The sequence below is a fragment of the Hylobates moloch genome, unplaced genomic scaffold (genome assembly GCF_009828535.3).
Source record: "Hylobates moloch isolate HMO894 unplaced genomic scaffold, HMol_V3 SCAFFOLD_4, whole genome shotgun sequence".
NCBI lineage: Eukaryota > Metazoa > Chordata > Mammalia > Primates > Hylobatidae > Hylobates > Hylobates moloch.
The window spans coordinates 123,115,181-123,140,988 of record NW_026652279.1 but is presented as its reverse complement, the minus strand read 5'-3'; the positions used below and the strand labels follow the sequence as shown (position 1 = coordinate 123,140,988).

The 25,808-nt window shown below is 35.8% G+C and overlaps 1 long non-coding RNA gene across 1 annotated transcript in view; it reads left to right on the top strand.

Moving 5' to 3' along the window:
• The first annotated feature begins 4,236 nt into the window (after positions 1-4,236).
• The window catches only part of LOC131383402 (uncharacterized), a 36,338-nt gene continuing 14,766 nt past the window's right edge, over positions 4,237-25,808 (top strand). The window contains exons 1-2 of the long non-coding RNA XR_009213393.1: positions 4,237-4,268; positions 4,430-4,546. This is a non-coding gene — a long non-coding RNA (uncharacterized LOC131383402). The remainder of the gene's footprint in view (positions 4,269-4,429; positions 4,547-25,808) is intronic.

Genomic DNA, 25,808 nt, shown 5'->3' with positions numbered 1-25,808 from the left:
TAAATGAGAACCTGCAGATTTTCTGTTTCTGAATTATTTTAATTAGGATAATGACCTCCAGCTGTATCCATGTTGTTGCAGATAACATTTTCTCCTTCTTTTTCATAACTGTGTAGTATTGTATGGTGTATAAGTACCACATTTTCGTTATCCAATCTACCATTGATGGGTATCTAGATTTATTCCATGTCTTTGCTACTGTGAATAGCACTGCAATGAACATATGAGTGCATGTGCCTTTTTGGTATAATGTATTTTCCTTTTGGCATATACTTAGTAACGAGATTGCTGGGTTGAATACTAGTTCTGTTTTTTAAGTTCTTTGATAAATGTCCAAACTTCTTTCTACAGTGGCAGAACTAATTTACATTCCTACCAGCAGTGTATAAAGCATTCACTTTTCTCCACAGCCTCACCAGTATCTGTTTTTTGACCTTTTAGTAATAGCCATTCTGATATGGGGAAGATGATATCTCATTGTGGTTTTGATTAGAATTTCTCTAATGATTAGTGATGAAGAGCATTTTTTCATACATTTGTTGACTGTACATCTTCTTTTGAAAAGCATCTGTTCATGTCTTTTGACTACTTTTTAACAGGGTTATTAAATTAGATCAATGAGTTTTTAGCTAACTGATCTGTTTATGTGCCTTATAGATTCTGTTGATCCGTTTAAGTTCCTTATAGATTCTAGATATCAGACTTCTGTCGGTTGCATAGCTTGTGAATAGTTTGGGAATGCATGGCTTTCTCCCATTCATTAAGTTGTCTGTTAACTTTGTTGATAATTTATTTTTCTGTGCAGAAACACTTTCGTTTAATTAGGTCCCACTTGGCAATTTTTGTTGCAAATGCAATAAGGACTTTAAATGAAATGATTTGGAGGTTTTGCAATACCAGAACAAGGTGGCCAAGAGCCAATTTAGAGATAATGTGCATTTTTGATCTTTTAAGTTAAATTTCAGGCTGTACATTTTTTTTCTTAGAAATATTACTTGTTATTCTGCCCATTCTCCTAGCTGTCTGGTTACTGATGTCCATCTTGGTCTCTGTCTTTACCAATGGAAAAATAAGCATGCTACCATGTGAAAATTCAAAAAGTTGTTGATTTCTTACTTGAGGTATTCCAAATGCCATTGTTTTTACTATGCAGCATGTCATCTATATCAAGCTATATTCAAAACTGATGTTTAAATTATAAAAGAAATAAATTAAATATTTTATCTGTATAAAATGACAAGAAAAACTATTCATATCTTGGACATTGCCTATATGCTTTCCATACCCTCTCTCTTCCTCTACCAAGAGTAATTTATCATACATACCCCATATATCCTAAATATTTTATTGTTTTAATCTTATATAATTATGCTGTATGAGATCTTCTGTCACATACTATTTTGTGATCAGTTATACATTTGATTTTTTAAAAACTTTTTTCCAAGTGCAATTTTTTTTAACATTTTAATTTACAACCTAAATGGCACCAATTTCTCTGTGGCTTTACTTTGGTGACTTCTCGTTACATACCTCTCAAGAGTAAGAGCCTTATATTTGAACTGGTTGAATCAACCAATGTTAGCCAAATTTCCAAACCAGGGGCTTTAGAAAAACCTGAATATACCCTTTCTTTTATTTATGAAGAACATGACAAGTTCTAAATCTATACATTTCAAATGTAGGCAATGTAGAACTAATATATAAATGGGAACAAAATATTTTATCAGAAATGACATTGTTGAAAGATTTTAAATAAAATAAAAAAAATCTCAGATTATCTGGCCTCTTCTGGCCAGAATGTGCCCACTTTAGAAAGTTTTAAGAAATATTTTTGTTAGTTTTTGATTTCCCAAGAGGATTGGAAATGTACTAAAAGGAAAATGAATCAGAATAAATCAGCTCACTCACAAGAAATACTCCTGGGTAATGATGAAAATATCCAACACATTATTTCGAAGTGACAAAACTCAGGATGAACTGAACAAATAACTCAAAAGTGATAGTTACTTTGACTCATAGTTCCACATGGAATCTACATGCATACAACTCCCATCCTTTCCAGTGTATTTGTCTGGAAACAATCACTATTAAAATTATTTTGTATGTTACTTTACAGTACAAATTATTTTATGCATATGGTATGTTACTATATGTACAGTTACATATAGTACCCTGTATTTTGTGTATTACAGTGCTCAGAACAAGAAAAGAGATTTTCTTGGTGCATGAACAGAACACATTTTGTAAGACGTTTTTATCTCCGAGAAATGGAGAAATTTCAATCCTGTGTCCATAGTCATTATTTGCTTATTCTCTCCTTTTTTAGTTCCAGTAGCTCCTGCAGTTTCCTTTTTTTTTTCTTTTCCTAGTTTGCTAGCTCCTTCTCCTCTCCTTCTTCCTCCCTTATCTAAGAATAGAGACGAGGTGTTCCACTTGGCCTAGAACTGGTCTGCACAGCTTAACCCTTTGACTTTGGGTTGCAGTGGAAGCAGGAGTAAAGGGATCTAAACTCTTCAGTCAGGGGCTACTGGCCTGAAGCCACAGATGGTTCTGTGTCCGGAATTGGTGGGTTCTTGGTCTCACTGACTTCAAGAATGAAGCCACGGACCCTCGCGGTGAGTGTTAGAGTTCTTAAAGGCGGCGTGTCCAGAGTTTGTTCCTTCTGATGTTCGGATGTGTTCGGAGTTTATTCCTTCTGGTGGGTTCGCGGTCTCGCTGGCTCAGGAGTGAAGCTGCAGACCTTCACAGTGAGTGTTACAGCTCTTAAAGCGGCGCATCTAGAGGCGCATCTAGAGTTGTTCGTTTCTCCTGGTGGGCTCGTGGTCTCGCTGGCTTCAGGAGTGAAGCTGCAGACCTTCACGGTGAGTGTTACAGCTCATAAAAGCAGTGTGGACCCAAAGAGTGAGCAGTAGCAAGATTTATTCCAAAGAGCAAAAGAACAAAACTTCCACAGCGTGGAAGTGGACCCGAGTGGGTTGCCACTGCTGGCTTGGACAGCCTGCTTTTATTCTCTTATCCAGCCCCACCCACATCCTGCTGATTGGTAGAGCTGAGTGGTCTGTTTTAGCAGAGCGCTGATTGGTGCGTTTACAATCCCTGAGCTAGGCACAAAGGTTCTCCACGTCCCCACCAGATTAGCTAGATACAGAGTGTCCACATAAAGGTTCTCCAAGGCCCCACTAGATTAGCTAGATACAGAGTGTGGATTGGTGCATTCACAAACCCTGGGCTAGACACAGGGTGCTGATTGGTGTGTTTACAATCCCTGAGCTAGACATAAAGGTTCTCCAAGGCCCCACCAGAGTAGCTAGATACAGAGTATCCATTAGTGCATTCACAAACCCTGAGCTAGACACAGGGTGCTGATTGGTGTGTTTACAAACCTTGAGCTAGATACAGAGTGCCGATTGGTGTATTCACAATCCCTGAGGCTAGACATAAAGGTTTTCCTTGTCCCCACCAGACTCAGGATCCCAGCTGGCTTCACCCAGTGGATCCCACACCCGGGCTGCAGGTGGAGCTGCCTGCCAGTCCCGCGCCGTAGGCCCACACTCCTCAGCCCTTGGGTGGTCGATGGGACTGGGCGCCGTGGAGCAGAGGGCGGTGCTCATAGGGGAGGCTCGGGACACACAGGAGCCCACGGAGGGGGTGGGAGGCTCAGGCATGGCGGGCTGCATGTCCGGAGCCCTGCCCCAGGGAAAGGAGCTAAGGCCCGGTGAGAAATCGAGCACAGCACCGGTGGGCTGGCACTGCTGGGGGACCCAGTACACCCTCCACAGCGGCTGGCCCTGGTGCTAAGCCCCTCATTGCCCGGGACCGGCAGGGCCGGCCAGCTGCTCTGAGTGCAGGGCCCGCCAAGCCTACGCCCACCCGGAACTCCAGCTGGCCCGTAAGCGTCGTGCGCAGCCCCGGTTCCTGCTCGCGCCTCTCCCTCCACACCTCCCTGCAAACTGAAGGAGCGGGCTCTGGACTTGGCCAGCCCAGAAAGGGGCTCCCACAGTGCAGCAGTGGGCTGAAGGGCTCCTCAAGTGCCGCCAAAGGGGGAGCCCAGGCAGAAGAGGCGCCGAGAGTGAGCGAGGGCTGTGTCACCTCTCAGTTCCAGTTAATGTCTCCGTGTAGCAGCATCAGTCTTTCTGCTGGCAATAGTGCCTGTCTGCAGCCAATGGTCTGACCTCACAGTGGTGGTGGCGGCAGCTCCATGCTATGACCTCTCTTCCAGGTCAGGCAGGCTGCTGTTGGGACCACATAGACACACAACTTCCACATCTGTATGCTGGGTTTCTAACCTTATATTTTTTAGATTAACCTATATTCATTCAATTTGCTGTCTTAAGTATAGTCCATGTTTATTTTCTTCTAATCTAATCAGGGTATTTAAAATATAATATTCATATTTTAACCCTAGTTATATCTCCATTGATATCTACAGTGTTTCAAGGAAACCTTTTGGAGTTAAAAGATCATAACCAGGAAGATGCAGCACTGATGTCACTGATGACTCAAAAGTGCACGTATTTATTCTTCTTTTGAAAAAAAAGTGAGAAAGGTCAGTGTTCCAGCATTGGTGATAGTTTATCATTTGCCTATGGAAAAATTCTAGCTTTTTTTGTGATTTATATTCATTTTTATTATTAATTGACATTTTAGAATTGTATATATTTAAGGGATAAAATGTAATATTATGGTGTATGTATACAATGTAGAATGATTAAATCAAACTAACTAAAATATCCATTACCTCAAATACTTACAATTTTTTGTGGTGAAAACACTTAAAATGTACTATTTTGGCAATTTTGAAATAAACAATACATTTTTATTAACTAGAGTCACCATGCTGCATTATAGATCTCAAAAAACGTATTCTTCCTAACTGAAACTTTGTCCCCTTTGACCAACATCTCCCCATTCTCCCTACCCTCCAGCTTCTGGTAACCACCATTGTATCCTCTGCTTCTGTGAATTTTAGATTTCACATGTGAGAGAAATCATATGGTATTTGTTTTTCTGTGCCTGGCATATTTCACTTCATGTGATGTCCTTCAAGTTAATTCATGTTGTCACAAGTGACAGAACTTCCTTTTGTAAAGCTGCATAGTATTTCATTGTGTGTGTGTATACCTATATGGATAGGTACACTACATTTTCTTTATCCATATATTGGTGGACACTTAGGTTGATTTCATATCTTGGCTATTGTGAATACTGCCGCAATGAAGATGGGGGAGCACATATGTCTCTGACATACTGATTTTACTTCTTTTGGATATATACTCAGAAGTAGGATTCTTGGATCATGTAGTAGTTCTATTTGTCATTTCTTAAGTAACCTCCCTTCAGTTTTCCATAATAACTGTACTACTTTACATTTTTACCAAGAACATCTCTCAAAACTCACATAATTTTGTGGAAGCTAAACAACTTCCTCCCGAATGAATTTTGGGTTATAAACAAAATTTAGGCAGAAATTAAAAAAAAAAAACCTTTTGAAAGAAATAAAAACAGCAACAATATACTAAAAATACCAAAAATCTCTGGGATGCAGGTAAAGCAGTGTTAATAGGAAAGTTTGTAGTGTTACAAGTCTATATCAAGAAAATGGATAGATCTCAAATTAACAATTTAACATTGCACCCAAAGGAACTAGCAGAAGAAAAGAAACAACTAAAATCAGTAGAACTGAACAAAGTTGAACTTTGTAATGCTGAGCATTTTTTATATACCTGTTGAGCATTTGTATGTCATCTTTGAAAAGCATGTATTGAAGTCCTCAGCCTATTTCTACATTTTATATTTTTGTTTTTCATGGGCAGCTCCTATCAATATTTTACTATTTATTCTTCTCTTTTCTTCCATATTTTAAAATATTGTTTCTATTTTACTCATTGTTTATCTTAGCCATTTTTAATGCTTTCTGACTCAGAATAACAATTATTTAACCCTTCCTGTACTCTTTCTGACCTACTTAAACATATACATTTTCTCTTACCTCATTTTCCCAATAAAGTCATAATTTTGAATAAATTAATATGTTATTATTACTATTAAATTATATTCACAGCGATGTAGTGTGTTATAAGTACTATCATTTGTCTAAAATAACTTTTTTTGTTTTCCCTATTGTATAAGCGGTAGACTCCATTTTTGTTTATGTCTCCATATACATCTGTCTGTTATTAAAGCATCTCCAAACTTTTCCCCAGAGGAGAAAGTTTACTCACACTCATAAAGTAACCAATTATATCTGTATTCATTCCTGGAACTATTCCTCCTTGGACACTCTATCCTGTTTCCTTGTAGAATCGATAGTATCTAATATACACAGCTTTTCATCTGGGGCTCTCTTTTCACCATCATGCTGGGAGTGACAATTATTTCTCTTCTGTATGTGACATTGTGACTTGAATCCCATGTATTACGCTTTCTTAATTCAATTTCCACCTTTTTTCTAATTAAATGTTAATCAGTCATTTCTCAGTAAAAGTACAAGTGAAGTAAATTTTTGAAGAACTTATAAGTCTGACACTGTTTGGCTTTTTTTTCTTCCATTTTTATGCTTCATTAGGGTAGCTATAGCTTGGAATTCTTTCCCTGTAATTTTTCTTCTCGTTTTCTGGTATCTAATGTTTATGGTAAGAATTTGATATTCTTATAATACTTGGTTCTTCATATGCTTGAAAACGTTTTTGGAGGGGTTAACAATCTTGTCTTGGCTCTCAGTGTTCCAGTGATTTACAATGGCACTGAGTGTTGCTTTTATTGTTTTTATTTATTTTCTTGGGAATTTGGGACTTTTAAATTGGAGTACGACTTATTTCTTGGAAATTTCTTGAATCATTTCTGTAAGAACATATTACTCTCTTCTGTCCTATTCTCCTTTTCCAGGAAAACTTTACTTAAAATATTTGACTGAAATTTGGAATGAGTTTCTGCATTTTTGATGTTTTTCATCCACTCCCCTATTTTTAATTTCTTGATAGATTTGTTCTACATTTTATGAACATTCTATAATTATATTTTACATTTATCATTGACAGTTTCTCTTCATCCTTCTATCATATTTTTTAACATATAAAAACTCTTCCTTGTTTTTCGAATGCTCCTTTCTAACACTTCATGTTTTTATTCCAAGTATAAAATAGAATAATCTGTTTTTCTGTAACTTGTTGAGGATTTCAGTTACAGGTATTTGAAACTTTGTTCAGCTTCCTGTATCTTCTCTGTCACCTCTGAATTCCTGCCTCCTGTTTATTTATTTCAATCTGTCTTTGGTGTTACAGTAGGCTGCCCTCGAATGCCCCCTAATCTGCAGCTATTCACTTCCAAGAACAAGGCCCTGAGAAGCAGACTTGAGCATTCTGTGCATGAGCAGGCCTGGCTCAACTGTGGCCCTCACTCTTGGGTGAACTGACTGCCTGGTTGCTGAGGAGACCCAGAGTTCTCTGTTTCTCTTTGCCCTCCTGTCAAATGGTTGCATGATTGGCACAAGTGTTTTAGAGCTAAGTGGGAGAGAAAGAGGGAATGCTTGATTCAGATCTCAAACAGAAGATGCTCATTTAATCTGCCTGTTTCAGTGTAGAACTCCTGCCCTCTGGTGTGACTGGTGTCCCCATGCCCATAGATTTATATTTTCTGAGAATAAGCCAAAAGTTTTGTTGCTGTTCCTTTATGGGTAAAGGGACAATCACGTAGCTCCATAGCATGACATTTAGTGTTCTGTCTTGTTTACTAATTCCCACCTCTATCTGCATAATCTGTCTCAAAAGTGTTACTATTTCTAGTTTTCTACGATTTTGTCCTGCAAGCAACTTTGGCTTTGGGCTTCTCCGTTTATTCATAAATGTTAGCTTTTTGGGGGTATGAGACATAAGCTATCACTAACTTTGCTGTCTTTCAAATTTATTGGTATGGCTTTTCTTACTGTTCTCTTTGCTATTGAGGTTCTTTGCCCTCGTTTATGATTTTTGTCATTATATTAGAGTTTCAGGGACAGCAGAAAGATCACGTTTTGAAAAATAGAAGTAGGCCAGGCGCCATGGCTCACATCTGTAATCCCAACACTTTGAGAGGCCGAGGCGGGTGGATCACCTGGGGTCAGGAGTTCGAGACAAGCCTGACCAACATGGTGAAATGCGGTCTCTACTAAAAATACAAGAAATTAGCCAGACGTGGTGGTGGGAGCCTGTAATCCCAGCTACTTGGGAGGCTGAGACAGGATAATCACTTGAACCCGGGAGGCAGAGGTTGCAGTGAGCCGAGATCGTGCCACTGTACTCCAGCCTGGGCAACAGAGCAAGACTCCATCTCAAAAAAAAAGAAAAAAAAAAGAAAAATAGAAGTAAAACACTGAGCTTCCCAAGGCAAGTCTTCATCGCCTTTACCACATATCCCCCTTCTGTTTTATAAAGCTGAGAAGAAAACTTTTAAGAACCCAAAGTTTTGCTTTAATTAGATGATCAAGATAGGAGGATAAGGGACAGGTACCTGGAGGAGCAACACATTCTAGTTGTGTTGTCTCAGGAACTTTAACACATCCTCCATAGGGCGCCCAGCTAAGGCATTTGTGAGACAGATTCTGAGCCAGGCTAACCAAGAAGACTGCCACTCCTCATGAGTGTTGTTAATAGACTTTTCGATTTTCAGAGCAGTGTTATATTTATAAAATTAAAAATATAGAAAATATACTATTTTAGTCTCTATACATCTCTCACCCATTTTTTTCTCTTTTTAACATATTTTGTTAATATCGTGCATTTATTGAGGTTAATGAGCCAATATGAGCTTGTTGTTGCTAACTACAGTCCTTATTTAATTCCGATTTCCTTTGATTTTACCTAAAGTCTTTGTTCTTATCCAGAATCCCATCCAAGACACTATGTTATTTATAGTCATTATATCCCCTTAACTTCCTCTTGACTGTGGCAGTTTCTCAGAATTTCCCTGTTTCTGATGACCTTGATACTTTTGATTGGTCATATTGTATGATAACCCACTGAAGTTTGCTGTTTTTCACATGGTTAGACTGGAGTTATGGGTTTTGAAGATGAAGATTACAGTAGTTAAGTGCCTTTTAATCACATTAGCCCAAGGACACATATTATCAATGTGATTTACCACTGTTGGTGTTGACCTTGATCATCTTAGCAGTTGTTGAGGTTCACTACTGTAAAGTTAATTATTTTTCTTTACAAACTACACTCTTTGAAAGGACATTAGTATGCACAGCTCATACTTAAGTAGTTGGGAGTTGTGCTCCCCTTAAGGATGGAGTATCTATATAAGTTATTTGAAATGTTTCTGCAAAAAAGAAATGCACATATCAACATAAATTCATGAATATTTATTTTAAACTTGGAGTGATAATCTAACAGTACTTTATTTGGTTAAATTATTCGAACATTAGAGGCTGTTTTCTGTGCCATCTTGGATCTAACTGCATAAATAGTTCTTTTGTTGTTCTTTGTTTTGTTCTGATTTGCTTTTGCATAACACATCCTCATTTTCTGGCATTGCAAGATGTTCCAGGCTTATCTTGTGTATGTCTTGCCCCAATCTAGAATCATCCATTTCCTCAAGGAACCTTGGATCCTATTGGAGATTGGCATTAATCCATCATTTAAAAATAACATCACAATAAAATACATATTTTAGTCAGAAACTGTTAAAATAAACTTATTGACTTTTAATTTTTAAGTATATAAGTCCTTGTAAAATTTAGTGTTCACGGTTGATAAAATTAACATATCCTTCTTAAAGAATTTGACAGAAGGAGATAGGGCAAAACATCCACCACTAAATAATATTATGTGAAAAAGGCAGTACACAACTGTATATATACAGTACTATATTGTATAAAAAATTTTATGTGTCTGCATATTTTTACAAAATGCCTATGAAAGCATATACCCATGACTTGTAACATTGGTTACTTCTGCAGAGAAAAAATGGTAGTTATGGGAACAGGTGTTAGAGCAAAAATTATTTTATTCTATATGCTTTTTTACAATTTAATTTTTTTCATGTACCTGTATACCTATTGAAAATGAACTAATCAATTAAAATGATAAGATATACCTAGCAGTATTATTTTGTGAATATGATATTGACTAACCTATTATCACTACTGTACACATATTACTGGAGTTGAGCTATGGTTTGAGAAGTCTAAAGAGAAATATGACATACAGCATCAGAAAAGTATAAAAGGAGAGAAATTTAAAAGTCTAAATACTTTGGATCTTATAGACCTAGTTGGTATCTTTGATGCTACTCTTCATAAATAATAAAATTCTCATTAATTTCATGCTTTATTTTCATGTAGTTGAAGTAAGATGTAATTCTACTTAGTTAAAATATTTGAAAAATATTTTGAGAAAAACGGTGATGAAAATGTGCTCTCTTCAATAAACAGAGGAAGACAGATACTATATACATATTTCATTCTTGTGGACTACACTGATGAAGAATTCATTTACTGAAATCGAAGAAAGGAATGGCTGTGAACAGATGAGCAATCATGAATGCCTAGGCTCAAAGAAAATATGTTTCTTATCTATACCAATTAAAAATAGAATACTATCTTGAAGAACACTTTTATAAGACCATCTTAATAGAATTCATTTGAGAATGTGTACCACTGTACATTGGCTGCTTAAAGAATTCCCTGTGATAATACTCAAACTGAGTAATAGATTTTTCATCTCATTTTGGTTTTTCTTTCTTTGATAGTCTGCTGCTAGTCACTATTGTAGTATTATCAAAGCTCTGCTCAATCATAAAATTGAGAAATTTTCAGCCATTGTTCAATGTTCCTGGGTGCCAAGTCTCCACTGAATTCTCCAAATTACTCCTGGCTTTCTGACACATTTATTTATTCAGACAAACAACTCATTGTGGTCTTGTTGAAATTAAGAAAAAAAAACCATTATTAAGAACATTTTTCTAATTCACAAAAATAGATTAAATTATATTTATATCTTAGAAAATACTTCCAGCCCTATTGGATGTGTGAATTCATTTCATCTGTGACACAGAAGAAAAAACAGAATATAAGAAGCATAAGCACATTTTTAGAAACGCAAATAAATCACACACTGTATTAATTATTGATCTTAAATTGTCACAATTGCCTTGTGCATATCAATTGTAAATTTTTAATTAGAAATATAAGACTTATAGAGAAAAGTATATCTAAAAAAAAGTAAATCCAAACTATGTAGCTCGAATAATTATTACAATTTAAATACATCCATGTACTCACCACCCAATTAAAAAATATGTAATATTACTTAACACCAGAAGCCCCTTTCCTGAGCCTCTCAATAACCATTATCTGTATTATCCTCAGTATTATCTGTTTTTGAACTTAATAAATAGAATAATAAAATGTACACTCATAATTTCATTCAATATTATGTTTGTGAGACACAGCAGTGTTTCATATAATTATACTTTATTCATATTTCATTATTTGACAGTATCTTCTTGTATGACTTTTTTTTGCTTTTCGTATCTTTTATTTCATATCTTCAGTAATTAGAGTCACTTTTCTTATTTGCTGTAGGAATAATACTTTTTTTATTTTTAAAATTGAACAATTTAATTTTAGATTCTGAAATTAAACAGAACATGCATATGATTGTTACACAGGTGATATTGCATGTTTTTAAATTTTATTATTATTATACTTTAAGTTTTAGGGTACATGTGCACAACGTGCAGGTTTGTTACATATGTATACATGTGCCATGTTGGTGTGCTGCACCCATTAACTCGTCATTTAGCATTAGGTATATCTCCTAATGCTGTCCCTCCCCACTCCCCACCACCCCACAACAGTCCCCTGTGTGTGATGTTCCCCTTCCTGTGTCCATGTGTTCTCATTGTTCAATTCCCACCTATGAGTGAGAACATGCAGTGTTTGGTTTTTTGTCCTTGCAATAGTTTGCTGAGAATGATGGTTTCCAGCGACTATATAAGCAGCTAATATTAATCTATATAGCTGATGTGTATTTTGGTTGATTTTACGTTCGGTCACTACGAAGAAAAAATATCCTGTAAATGTGATGTCACAATGATTTCCCAAGTGATTCTGTCAATTTACACTCCCCCTTCTATAACAGGTCCCTTTGCTCTATATCCTCAAAATTGATTGGCATTTTCTGTCTTTTTATTTTTGTGACTTTTTGTGATTTCTCTCTGTAAATTTATTTTCCATTTTCTTTATGATTGAGGATGAGCAATGATTTGTCCACTGGCCACTGGGATATTATCTTTGCTGAAATGCATGTTCAAAACCCTTCTGCAATTACTTACTCTTTTTATTAGTTTTGTCTTTCCTGCATCACCAGCTTCCCTACTCAAGCACATAAAATTTTTCTTTCGCATTTATTTCTATAATGCTTGTAGAGTTAAACTGAAGATTTAAGCCTTTGCTCCATTTCAAGTTAATTTCATTTATTTATTTATTTTATTTTTATTATACTTTAAGTTTTGGGACACATGTGCAGAACATGCAGGTTTGTTACATAGGTATACATGTGCCTTGGTGGTTTGCTGTACGCATCAACCCATCATCTACATTAGGTATTTCTTCTAGTGCTCTCCCTCCCCTAGACCCCCAACCACTGACAATCCCTGGTGTGTGATGTTCCCCTCCCTGTGCTCATATGATTTTATTGTTCAACTCCCACTTATAAGTGAGAATATGCAGTGTTTGGTTTTCTGTTCCTGTGTTAGTTTGCTGAGAATGATGGTTTCCAGCTTCATCCATGTCCCTGCAAAGGACATGAACTCAATCATTTTTATGGCTGCATAGTATTCCATGGTGTATATGTGCCACATTCTCTTTATCCAGTCTATCATTTGATGGGCATTTGGGTTGGTTCCAAGTCTTTGCTATTGTGAATAGTGTGCATGTGTCTTATAATAGAATGATTTATAATCCTTTGAGTATATACCCAGTAATGGGATTGCTGGGTCAAATGGTAGTTTTAGACCTAGATCTTTGAGGAATCCTCACATTGTCTTCCACAATGGTTGAACTAATTTACCCTCCCACCAACAATGTAAAAGTGTTCCTATTTCTCCACATCCTCTCCAACATCTGTTGTTTCCTGACTTTTAAATGATCACCATTGTAACTGGCATGAGATTGTTATCTCCCTGTCGATTTGATTTGCATTTCTCTAATGATCAGTGATGATTAACTTTTTTTTCATATGTTTGTTGGCCACATAAATGTCTTCTTTTGAAAAGTGTCTATTCATATCCTTCACCCACATTTTGATGGGGTTGTTTTTTTCATGTACATTTGTTTAAGTTCCTTGTAGATTCTGAATATTAGCCCTTTGTCAGATGGATAGATTGCAAAAATTTTCTCCCATTCTGTAGGTTGCCTGTTCACTCTAATTACAGCTTCTTTTGCTGCACAGGAGCTCTTTAGTTTAATTAGATCCCATTTGTCTATTTTGGCTTTTGTTGCAATTGCTTTTGGTGTTTTAGTCATGAAGTCTTTGCCCATGCCTATGTCCTAAATGGTATAGAAAAGCATGCCTAGGTTTTCTTCTAGGAATTTTATGGTTTTAAATCTTACATTTAAATCTTTAATCCATCTTGAATTAATTTTTGTATAAGATGTAAGAAAGGGGTCTAGTTTCAGTTTTCTGCATATGGCTAGCCAGTTTTCCCAACACCATTTGTTAAATAGGGAATCCTTTCCCCATTGCTTGTTTTTTGTCAGGTTTGTCAAAGAGCAGATGGATGTAAATGCGTGGTGTTATTTCTGAGGCCTCTATTGTGTTCCATTGGTCTATATATCTGTTTTGGTACCAGTACCATGCTGTTTGGGTAATTGTAGCCTTGTAGTATAGTTTCAAGTCAGGTAGTGTGATGCCTCTAGCTTTGTTCTTTTTGCTTAGGATTGTCTTGACTATATGGACTTTTTTGTTGTTGTTGTTGTTCTATGTGAAATTTAAAGTAGTTTTTTCTGATTCTGTGAAGAAAGTCAATGGTAGCTTGATGGGAATGGTATTGAATCTATAAATTACTTTGGGCAGTATGGCCATTTTCATTATATTGATTCTTCCTATCCATGAGCATGGAATGTTTTCCCATTTGTGTCCTCTCTTATTTCCTTGAGCAGTTGTTTGTAGTTCTCCTTGAAGAGGTCCTTCACATCCCTTATAAGTTGTATTCCTAGGTATTTTATTCTATCTGTAGCAATTGTAAATGGGAGTTCATTCATGATTTGGCTCTCTGTTTATCTATTATTGGTGTATAGGAATGCTTGTGATTTTTGCACATGAATTTTGTATCCTGAGACTGCTGAAGTTGCCTATCAGTTGAAGGAATTTTTGGGCTGAGATTATTGGGTTTTCTAAATATACAATCATGTCATCTGCAAACAGAGATAATTAGACTTCCTCTCTCCCTATTTGAATACCCTTTATTTCTTTCTCTTTCCTGATTGCCCTGGTCAGAACTTCCAATACTATGTTGAATAGGAGTGGTGAGAGAGGGCATCCTTGTCTTGTGCCGGTTTTCAAAGGGAATTCTTCCAGCTTTTGCCCATTCAGTATGATATTGGCTATGGGTTTGTCTTAAATAGCTCTCATCATTTTGAGATATGTTCCATCAATACCTAGCTTATTGAGTGTTTTTTAGCATAAAGAGTGTTGAATTTTATCGAAGGCCTTTTCTGCATCTATTGAGATAATCATGTGGTTTTTGTCATTGGTTCTGTTTATGTGATGGATTACATTTATTGATTTGCATATGCTGAACCAGCCTTGCATCCCAGAGATGAAGCCCACTTGATCCTGGTGGATAAGCTTTTTATGTGCAGCTGGGTTCTGTTCAGTAGTATTTTATTGAGGATTTTTGCATCGATGTTCATCAGAAATATTGGCCAGAAATTTTTTGTTGTTGTTGTGTCTCTGCCAGGTTTTGGTATCAGGATTATGCTGGCCTCATAAAGTGAGTTAGAGAGGAGCCCCTTTTTGTCTCTTGTTTGGGATAATTTTAGAAAGAATAGTACCAGCTCCTCTTTTAACCTCTGGTAGAATTCGGCTGTGAATTCGTTAGTCCTGGAGTTTTCTTCGTTGGTGGGCCATTCCTTACTGTCTCAATTTTAGAACTTGTTATTGGTCTATTGAGGGATTCAACTTCTTCCTGGTTTAGTTCAGGAGGGTGTGTGTGTCTAGGAATTTATCCATTTCTTCTAGATTTTCTTTTTTTTTTTTTTTTTTGAGACAGAGTCTCGCTGTCTCCCAGGCTGGAGTGCAGTGGCACGATCTCGGCTCACAGCAGGCTCCGCCCCCCGGGGTTCACGCCATTCTCCTGCCTCAGCCTCCTGAGTAGCTGGGACTACAGGCGCCTGCCACTGCGCCTGGCTAATTTTTTATATATTTTTTTTTTAGTAGAGACGGGGTTTCACCATGTTAGCCAGGATGGTCTCCATCTCCTGACCTCGTGATCCGCCCGCCTCGGCCTCCCAAAGTGCTGGGATTACAGGCGTGAGCCACCATGCCTGACCCATTTCTTCTAGATTTTCTAATTTATTTGTGTAGAGGTGTTTATGCTAGTCCCTGATGGTAGTTTGTATTTCTGTGGGACCAGTGGTGATATCCCCTTTACCATTTTTTATTGTGTCTATTTGATTCTTCTCTCTTTTCTTCTTTATTCGTCTGGCTAGCAGTCTATCTATTTTGTTAATCTTTTCAAAAAACCAGCTCCTGGATTTATTGATTTTTTGAAGGGTTTTTCGTGTCTCTATCTCTTTCAGTTCTGCTCTGATCTTAGTTATTTCTTGTCTTCTGCTAGCATTTGAATTTGTTTGCCCTTGCTTCTCTAGTTCTTTTAATTGTGATGTTAGGTTGTCAATTTTAGATCTTTCCTGCTATCTCTTGTGGGCATTTAGTGCTATAAATTTCCCTCTAAACACTGCTTTAGCTGTGTCCCAGAGATTCTGGTATGTTGTGTCTTTGTTCTCATTGATTTCAAAGAACTTATTTATTTTTGCCTTAATTTCATTATTTACCCAGTCATCATTCAGAAGCAGGTTATTCCATTTCCATGTAGTTGTGTAGTTTTGAGTGAGTTTCTTAATCCTGAATTTTAATTTGATTGCACTGTGGTCTGAGAGACTGTGTTATAATTGATCAAGCAGAAGAAAGGATATAAGAGATTGAAGATTAACTTAATTAAATAAAGCGTGAAGACAAGATTAGATATAAAAGAATGAAAAGAAATGAAAAATGCCTCCAAGAAACATGAGACTATGTGAAAAGACCAAATCTAAGTGTGATTGGTGTACTTGAAAGTGACGGGGAGAATGGAACTAAGTTGGAAAACACACTTCAGAATATTATCCAGGAGAAGTTCCCCAACCTAGCAAGACAGGACAACATTCAAATTCAGGAAATACAGAGAACACCCCAAAGATATTCCTCAAGAAGAGCAACCCCAAGACACATAATCGTCAGATTCACCAAAGTTGAAACGAGGGAAAAAATGTTAAGCACAGCCAGAGAGAAAGATTGGGTTACTCACAAAGGAAAGCCCATCAGACTAACAGCAGATCTCTCTGCAGAAACCCTACAAGCCAGAAGAGAATGGGGGCCAACCTTCAACATTCTTAAAGAAAAGAATTTTCAACTCAAAATTTTATATCCAGCCAAACTAAGCCTCATAGTGAAGGAGAAATAAAATCCTTGACAGATAAGCAAGTGCTGAGGGATTTTCTCAGCACCAGGTCTGTCTTACAAGACCTCCTGAAGGAAGCACTAAATATGGAAAGGAAAAATCGGTATCATTTGATTGTATCAAGTGTTTCACACACCCCTCCAAGTACTTATTGGAATAGGACCAGCATATTTCATTACAGGAAACAAACAGATGAATAAGATTTCTCTACAAAATACCAGCAAATGCTAAAAAACTGTTAAGATTTTTATATTACAAAATTAAAAAGTTTTGCCCAGAGAGCTGAGTTGTTATATTCATTCCATTTTGATATACAGCACAAAGTTATGTAATGAACATGGGATAACAAATGATTAAATGTATTAAATGGCACCATTTTCTTAAGGAGGATGTTTTGCTTTACTTATCAGAAAACTAGTTAGAAAGTGCCTGCCTTTCCTCACATTAAAAGCTAGAATTTTCTTGAAAACAATTGTTATTCAGTTTCATGCTTAGTGTTCCTGGTTCACAGTGCAACTTAGGGTATTTTGGCAACTCAATCTGAGTAAGACTGGAACTATTGAAAAATAAATGTTAGTGGTTAAGATAGCTTGCCATTTTAGGGCTGAGTTTTAATAGAATGAAAATGTTAATTCTTACATTTTAAAGAAATAAAGCTTTGAGATTACTTATTGGCTCAAAATGGTTTTAGAGAAAAAATAATACTCTAACAAAAACTTGGCATGAGTTTCAAGACTCCACAATTCTTGTGCAAAGTGTACAAAGGTTGTACGAGGGTGAAAAGAGGGCAAGAATATCAACACCAGGCATTTTCTCTCCTTTTTCTTTTTTAAATTTTTAAAAATTATACTTTAAGTTTTAGGGTACATGTGCACAACGTGCTGGTTTGTTACATATGTATACATGTGCCATGTTGGTGTGCTGCCCCCATTAACTCGTCATTTACATTAAGTATATCTCCTAATGCTATCCCTCCCCCTCCCCCCACCCCACAACAGGCCCTGGTGTGTGATGTTCCCCTTCCTGTGTCCAAATGTTCTCATTGTTCAATTCCCACCTATGAGTGAGAACATGTGGTGTTTGGTTTTCTGTCCTTGCGATAGTTTGCTGAGAATGATGGTTTCCAGCTTCATCCATGTCCCTACAAAGGACATGAACTCATCATTTTTTATGGCTGCATAGTATTCCATGGTGTGTATCTGCCACATTTTCTTAATCCAGTCTATCATTGATAGACATTTGGGTTGGTTCCAAGTCTTTGCTATTGTGAATAGTGTCACAATAAACATACGTGTGCATGTGTCTTTATAGCAGCACGATTTATAATCCTTTCAGTATATACCCAGTAATGGGATGGCTGGGTCAAATGGTATTTCTAGTTCTAGATCCTTGAGGAATTGCCACACTGTCTTCCACAATGGTTGAACTAGTTTACAGTCCCACCAACAGTGTAAAACTGTTCCTATTTCTCCACATCTTCTCCAGCACCTGTTGTTTCCTGACCTTTTAATGATCACCATTCTAACTGGTGTGAGATGGTATCTCATTGTGATTTTGATTTGCATTTCTCTGATGGCCAGTGATGATGAGCATTTTTTCATTTGTTGCTGGCTGCATGTCTTCTTTTGAGAAGTGTCTGTTCATATCCTTTACCCACTTGTTTATGGGGTTGTTTGTTTTTTTCTTGTAAATTTGTTTGAGTTCTTTGTAGATTCTGGATATTAGCCCTTTTTCAGATGAGTAGATTGCAAAAGTGTTCTCCGATTCTCTAGGTTGCCTGTTCACTCTGATGGTAGTTTCTTTTGCTGTTCAGAAGCTCTTTAGTTTAATCAGATCCCATTTCTCAATTTTGGCTTTTGTTGCCATTCCTTTGGGGTTTTAGACATGAAGAAGTCCTTGCCCATGCCTATGTCCTGAATGGTATTGCCTAGGTTTTCTTCTAGGGTTTTGATGGTTTTAGGTTTAACATTTAAGTCTTTAATCCATCTTGAATTAATTTTTATATAAGGTGTAAGGAAGGGATCCAGTTTCAGCTTTCTACATGTGGTGAGCCAGTTTTCCCAGCACCATTTATTAAATAGGGAATCCTTTCCCCATTTCTTGTTTTTGTCAGGTTTGTCAAAGATCAGATGGTTGTAGATGTTTGGTATTATTTCTGAGGGCTCTGTTCTGTTCCATTGGTCTATATGTCTGTTTTGGTACCAGTACCATACTGTTTTGGTTACTGTATCCTTGTAGTATAGTTTGAAGTCAGGTAGCATGATGCCTCCAGATTTGTTCTTTTGGCTTTGGATTGTCTTGGCAATGCGGGCTCTTTTTTGGTTCCATATGAACTCTAAAGTAGTTTTTTCCAGTTCTGTGAAGAAAGTCATTTGTAGTTTGATAGGGTTGGCATTGAATCTATAAATTACCTTGGGCAGTATTGCCATTTTCATGATATTGATTCTTCCTATCCATGAGCATGGAATATTCTTCCATTTGTTTGTGTCCTCTTTTATTTCATTGAGCAGTGGTTTATAGTTCTCCTTGAAGAGGTCCTTCACATCCCTTGTAAGTTGGATTCCTAGGTATTTTATTCTCTTTGAAGCAATTGTGAATGGGAGTTCACTCGTGATTTGGCTCTCTGTCTGTTATTGGTGTATAAGAATGCTTGTGATTTTTGTACATTCATTTTGTATCCTTTTTCTTTATGGACTTGGCAGATAACTGATGGTATAACTTCATTAAACACTGTCTTGAGGCCTCACAGCTCAAGCACTATAGGTGTTTTACAGTTCTCATCTCCTTAGTCATGACTAATCCCTGTGGACAGGTGATAGGAGCCAGCTTCTTTACCTCTAGTTTCTTAATATGCTTTTATCATCTCTAAGATCATTTGGTTCACAATAGGTTAATGAGAGTGTTGGGACAATGGTGTCACACTTCAGGATACCACTTAGCACAGACACTTTCAAATAATGCAGGACTTGTAAAGAAAAAGAAAATCTGTTTGGGGATAGGATAGGATAGGAGAGGAGACATAATCTGTGATGGTCTTCTAAATCAGCTGTGTCCCATAAACCCAGATTCACCAGTTTTCTATATATCATATTGAAAGAAGAGTTTTCAGAAACAGTGGACATATATTCTACACAAAATACATTGGTGTGTAATTGACAAGCAGTCAAATTTTACCTAAAACTCCAGTTCCCACCACCACATACTTAATGACCTGCACCTGGGCCACTCTGGACGCTGCTGTAGGCACTATGGACCAAGCTGCCAGGCTGGCTAAGTTCAAAGCTCAAAGCTTCTCATTTATACGGCTACTTGTCAGGCCAGCTGTTTAAGGACTAGCTCCTTCCCAGTTAATAGTTTATGTTTGAGAGGGAAAGCCTTAACTAAGAACACCTTTCCTAAAATCCTTTATTAGCTTTCTAACACTGAGAGTTGACTTTGCATCTCTATCCAATAGTATCATATAGTAAATATGATTGTGGATACAAAATAAGATTATATATGTGCAATGTCAAAAATAGTGCTTTGGTTGAAATAAGTGTTCAGAGATTTAAAATTTTATGAATTTGGCATTACCATAAATTTTTAATTCGTTTTCCCCAATTCCTGACCTGAAATATCTATCATTATTGTTGTTCTCCTGGAATTTAGTTGCAATATCCCCTGAAAAAAATTAGCAGCCATTAATCATAGGTTATCTATCTGTAGTCACTTTTCCTTTTTACATAACAGAGAAACATTTTTATGCTCTTTGTTCAAGGAAGGGTCATGATGATTAAGGTGACATTACCTCCGCTTACAGTGAAACCATACCTCTTAGAGAACTCTATTTAGGATTTCAGAGCCAAAACTGAGATTCAATTTTCCAGAAATAAATAATCAGTATGACAGTTCAGGACCAGACAGCAACTGATTTTTCATAAGATTATATTAATCTATTACTGGGATATTGTTGCCTGATTAAATAATAAGAATAAATTGTTTACAGTTTATTTTGCTTAAAAAGAGAGATTATTTCTATGAGGTTCAGTTTTGATTTTGCAGAGTGGCAAGTTTTTTGACCATTCATTACTTATGAACAGATTTCAATATTATAGTGACAGTATACTAAGCTAGAATAGCAATGACACACAACTTGACTTTATATTATAGAGGGCAAACGTATCACAGAAATGCTAACAAATCCATAACGTGTAAGCATTCAAAACATCAAAGAGTGAAAAAAATGTATTCTAATCAAGCCTCTCCAGATCAGTCAAGCAAGTGTATAATGAAATTTCTTATCATTATTTACGCTTTGTTTGGACTGCAGTTAGCATGATAAGTTTGTATTTTTTATGTGTAAAACCCAGCCTGGTGAGGACATATGCCCTATTCTATGAGAAAACAGTAACCTACTGCTACTTAAATAACTAACGTTTTAAATATTCAACAGTGTATTAAATGGTCTGTGACCCATTCAGACTAAAGAGAAAGAAAAAGAAAGAGAAGAATACGAAAAAAAAAAGGAAAAACACTGTAGTTTAAAATTACTGTAATTAAATGAAATACAATTCTCCAGTTTTACATATCATTATTTATAAATTTAAGCATAAATTTTAGCTTCTTTTTCTCCAAATATTTTTTTAAAAACCATTAATAGAAAAAAGGTACCTACTAAGATGTGTGTGTGTGTGTGTGTGTGTGCGCGCATGTGTGTGTGTGTGTGTTTGTGGTATAGATTCTAGGAGTCCCAGATGAAGGTAAACTACAGTGCAGGTGATTTTGCCTTAGAATGTGTGGTTCATTGTTGGTCAATTGATATTGATTCTCCTTCATATGAGCACCATGATTTATTTTTATTCTAAGTATTGTGAAGCCTAGTGTTCTAGCCTAGTCCAGACATGTTGCTTTACCCGTTAGCATAAGCGGCAAGAATCAGATTCTGTTACTTATATCCAAGGTACTAAAACTAATACAAAATCTACCAGAATTTCATTGCCCACATAGATTCCATTACAATATGGAAGTCAGGCAATTCTGACACAAAGAAGAGGATTTTATAAGCCTGAATATTATAATAATTTCTTTACACTATGCCGAGTTGTAATATCTGGATTTCTGTAGCACTGCACATAACAAATGAAACCAAAAGTCTTAACATTTCAGGGTACATTTTTCTTGATATTGCTTGATTTAGAGCATCAGCAATAAGTTCAGCAATGTACATTGAGTATATCACATTACCTAAATTGTATATGTTACTGCCCGGAGGTATGTGAACAATTGTTTGTTAATCTAAAGCAATTAGTTTGGATACAAAAATGAACTGTAGAAACAGCAACAAAAATCTCTCGTGTTTGTAACTTTTGTGCTTTGAAGAGAAAATAGCAGTGTAGAGAATGGTAGGATTCAAAAGTCTTTTTCCTGCTTAGTCAAATTCTATTTGAATTTAAGTGTTTTTATGGACTGTTAAACTCTCTGTAGCCTGCAAATCAATAGTCTTCAACTATTTCTTTTTACATAAATAAAAATCAATACAGAATTAAGTAAATTGCCTAGATAAATTACAGGAAAATTATTTTCTCTCCAATTATCTGACCAATTGCAGAGGCATTGTTTAACTACAGTTATCATGTCATTCAGTCATCTGGATATTATTAAGAGATAGCAAGAATGATTGAAAAAAGTAATACATTTGGAATTAGAATTCTAGATGTAGTATTATGCAACATCTAATCTTTGTCTTCTCATGGAATAAATGAGTGTAATATGTCATTCAAGTGAGTATAAAAGTATTGGGTACATTGTAAATGCACATACATTTGGCAGGGCTTGCGATGTGAAGTCATGTGTAACCAGTTACATAAAATGTCTGGGATCATTTGTAAAATAAAACGATAAAAAGATTAAATAATTCTTTGGGCCTAAAACCAACCCTCAGTCTAGACTCTTGAACTATTAGAATAAAAAGTAACCATTTAATTGTTTGCATAATATACTGATTTTATTTATTTGTATTTATTGTTTATTATGGTAAGAACACTTAACGTGAGAGCTATCTTCAGTATAATTTTAAGTGCACAATATGGTATTGCTAAGCATAGGCACAATGTTGTACAGAGAGCCTGTAGAAATTATCCATCTTGCCTAACTGAAACTTTATATTCCCTGAATAGCAACTCCCTGTTTGCCCTTCCCCTCAGCCCTGGAAACCACCATTCTATTATCTGTTCCCATTAGTCTATTTTAGATATCTCATATAAGTGCACTCATGCAGTATTAGTCCACCTGAGGTTGATTTATTTCACTTTACATAATGTCCCCAAAGTTCATCCATGTTGTCTCATATGGCAGAATTCCTTTTTGTTCAAGGCTGAACAGTATTTCACTGTATGTGTATCTATATTTCTTGACCTATTCATATGTTGAATTTGTAGATTGTTTCCATATCTTGACTATGGTAAATAATGCTACAATGAAGATGGAAGTACATGTATCTTTTCAAGAAACAGTTTTCAATTGTTTTGAATTAATACCCAAAAGTGGGATTTTTGGAACATATGGTAGCTCTATTTTTAATTTTTGAGGAATTGCCGTGCTATTTTCCACATCAACCGCACCATTCTACATTTCCACCAACAGTGTACCAGGGTTCCAATTTCTCCACCTTCTTACCATCACATGTTCTCCTTCTCTGTTTCTCTCTTCCTCATTCTCTCTCTCTCTCATAATAGCTGTGCCAACAGATGTCAGATGAAATCTCATTGTGATTTTAATTTGTATGTTCCTGATGATTAGTCACGTTCACCCTATTTCCATATACCTGTTGGCCATTTTTATATCTTCTTTTTTGGAGAAATACTGTTCAAGTACTTGGCTCATTTTTTTAATGTGGTTATTGGTGTTTTTGCTATTGTGTTGTAGCAGTTCCTTACATATTTTAGATAATCTCATATCAGATGTATGGTTTACAAATATTTTCATTATTTAGATTATATGTTGTTGATCGTTTCCTTTGCTGTTCAGAAGACTTTTACTTTGATATAGTTGAATTGATTTGTCAAATTTTACTTTTGTTACTGGTGCTTTTTGTGAAATATCCAAGAAATCATTACCAGGCCCAATGTCTTGTGGCTTTTTCCTGAATTACAGGTTGTAATTTAATTTAGCTTCTTTTAAAAAAATAAACACTGGGTAAGGTAATGTGTTGGAAGAAATCACATCTGTTTGAAGACTTACTATTATTTTCATATCAATGAAAATCACTACTTGAGTGACGGTATCATTCATGTCCCAAACCGCAGTGTCATGTAATATACCCACGCAACAAATCTGCACATGGACGCCTTGAATTTAAAATACAAGTTGAAATTATTTTTAAAAATCATTAGAAATCTGATAAGGCCTAAAAAATGAAATCCTCATTTACATTTAAATGATTGATTAGAATATTCAGAAAGAATATGATTCTGAAAAAGTTTATAAAATATATTAACTACTGTGGAAAATGTATTCTATCTTAAATAATATATACAGATAAGAATAAAATGCACGCATATATATGCAACATATATATTTATATGTCTAAACTTACCTCTTCCCTGCAATGATAAGTAAAATATTTATAATTGGGATAACTAATTTTATAAATAAATATCTCAAAATACCAAATTGTTTAATTAGTATAATTTTGGCAGGTCCTAGTATAGAAACTAATATCAGTCCACTTTGGTGTAATGTCTATACATTCTCTATAATTTTCAAATATAAGATAACAGTTATTTATTTTTAATGATTTTGACTTGTTTGATGGTGGAAGCATGAAGATCCTACTCCCCTGTATACAAGCATTTAAAGTCCCCTTATATTATCATAACTTATACTAAGAACACCTGAAATGACAGGATATGTAGAACAATATGATATTAATAGTTTATCCTAGTTATTGTTTATATCCATGTCAAATATCTGAATGAATAACTGCTTGAATTAGTGATTATCATAACCAAAAATCTAATGTTTTCCTTCTATCTGTAGTTTCCTCAGTCCACTTTAGGTAATAGCCATTCTGGCTTTAAGTATTTGTTTTTGCAAAATGTCCTATTTATCTCCCTGTCTTCTTCATTATATTGTTCATTATGCACCCATATTGTTCATCATTTTTTTGTAAAATCAAGTGTATGATTATTTCATTTTCCTTCTTAAATTTCTCAATGGAATGCCACTGCCCTCAAGTTAAAAATCATACCTTCAACCTGGCTTAAAGCATATGGCTTCTACCTTTTCAGCTTTATTTTGAGCCATTCTCCTTCTCATTCTCCATGATATTTTATTCTTTATTTCTATGATGCACTGCATTCTCTGATGACTTAAGCATATCTTCTATTCTCTTATCTTTCCCTGATATATTTTCCCTCCCTTATGCCCTGCCGTCCACACATAGATTAGCTTAACTAGTTTGTTTCTTCTTTTTCAGTTTACAACTCACTCCTTCACACTCTACACCACTTTAAAACCCTCCCCCATGCATTGCCATACTACACTATATTTTCCCTATTCAATTCACTTGTCTAAATTATTCACTTAATTTTTGCCTTATCTTGTTGATGTTAGACTTTATAAACTTACCATTTTCTTATCAACTATCAGAGTACCTAGAACATAATTTACGCTTAATTAATATTTTTTAAATTGAACTGAAGACTGTAGGGAGCTGCTGAAGGTTATAAGCAATATACAGACATAGTAAGTGAACTGAAAATAGAAGATACACGCTTGTATTCATTTACAACTTCTTCTGTGTCTCTTTTTAATATAGAAACTAGAAAACATAAACCAACTCTTACAGACTCTTTAGTTGGAGTTCGGATGCAAATTAAATCTCATCAATTGACTGAATTCATAACATATTTGAATGCAAAAAAGGACAAACAGATATATTTTTTCCTGCCTTAAAATCTTCTAATGAGCCAAATCACAGATGCTGTTTCTTGAGACGATTTTGGATAGAGTTTGTACTTACCATTTATATATCAAGTTTCTTTCTTCTTGGATAGCAAGAGAAAGATATGAGAGAAGAGGAGGAGTGGCTATTTCAGTTTGATTTTCTTGAACTTAAGCAATTG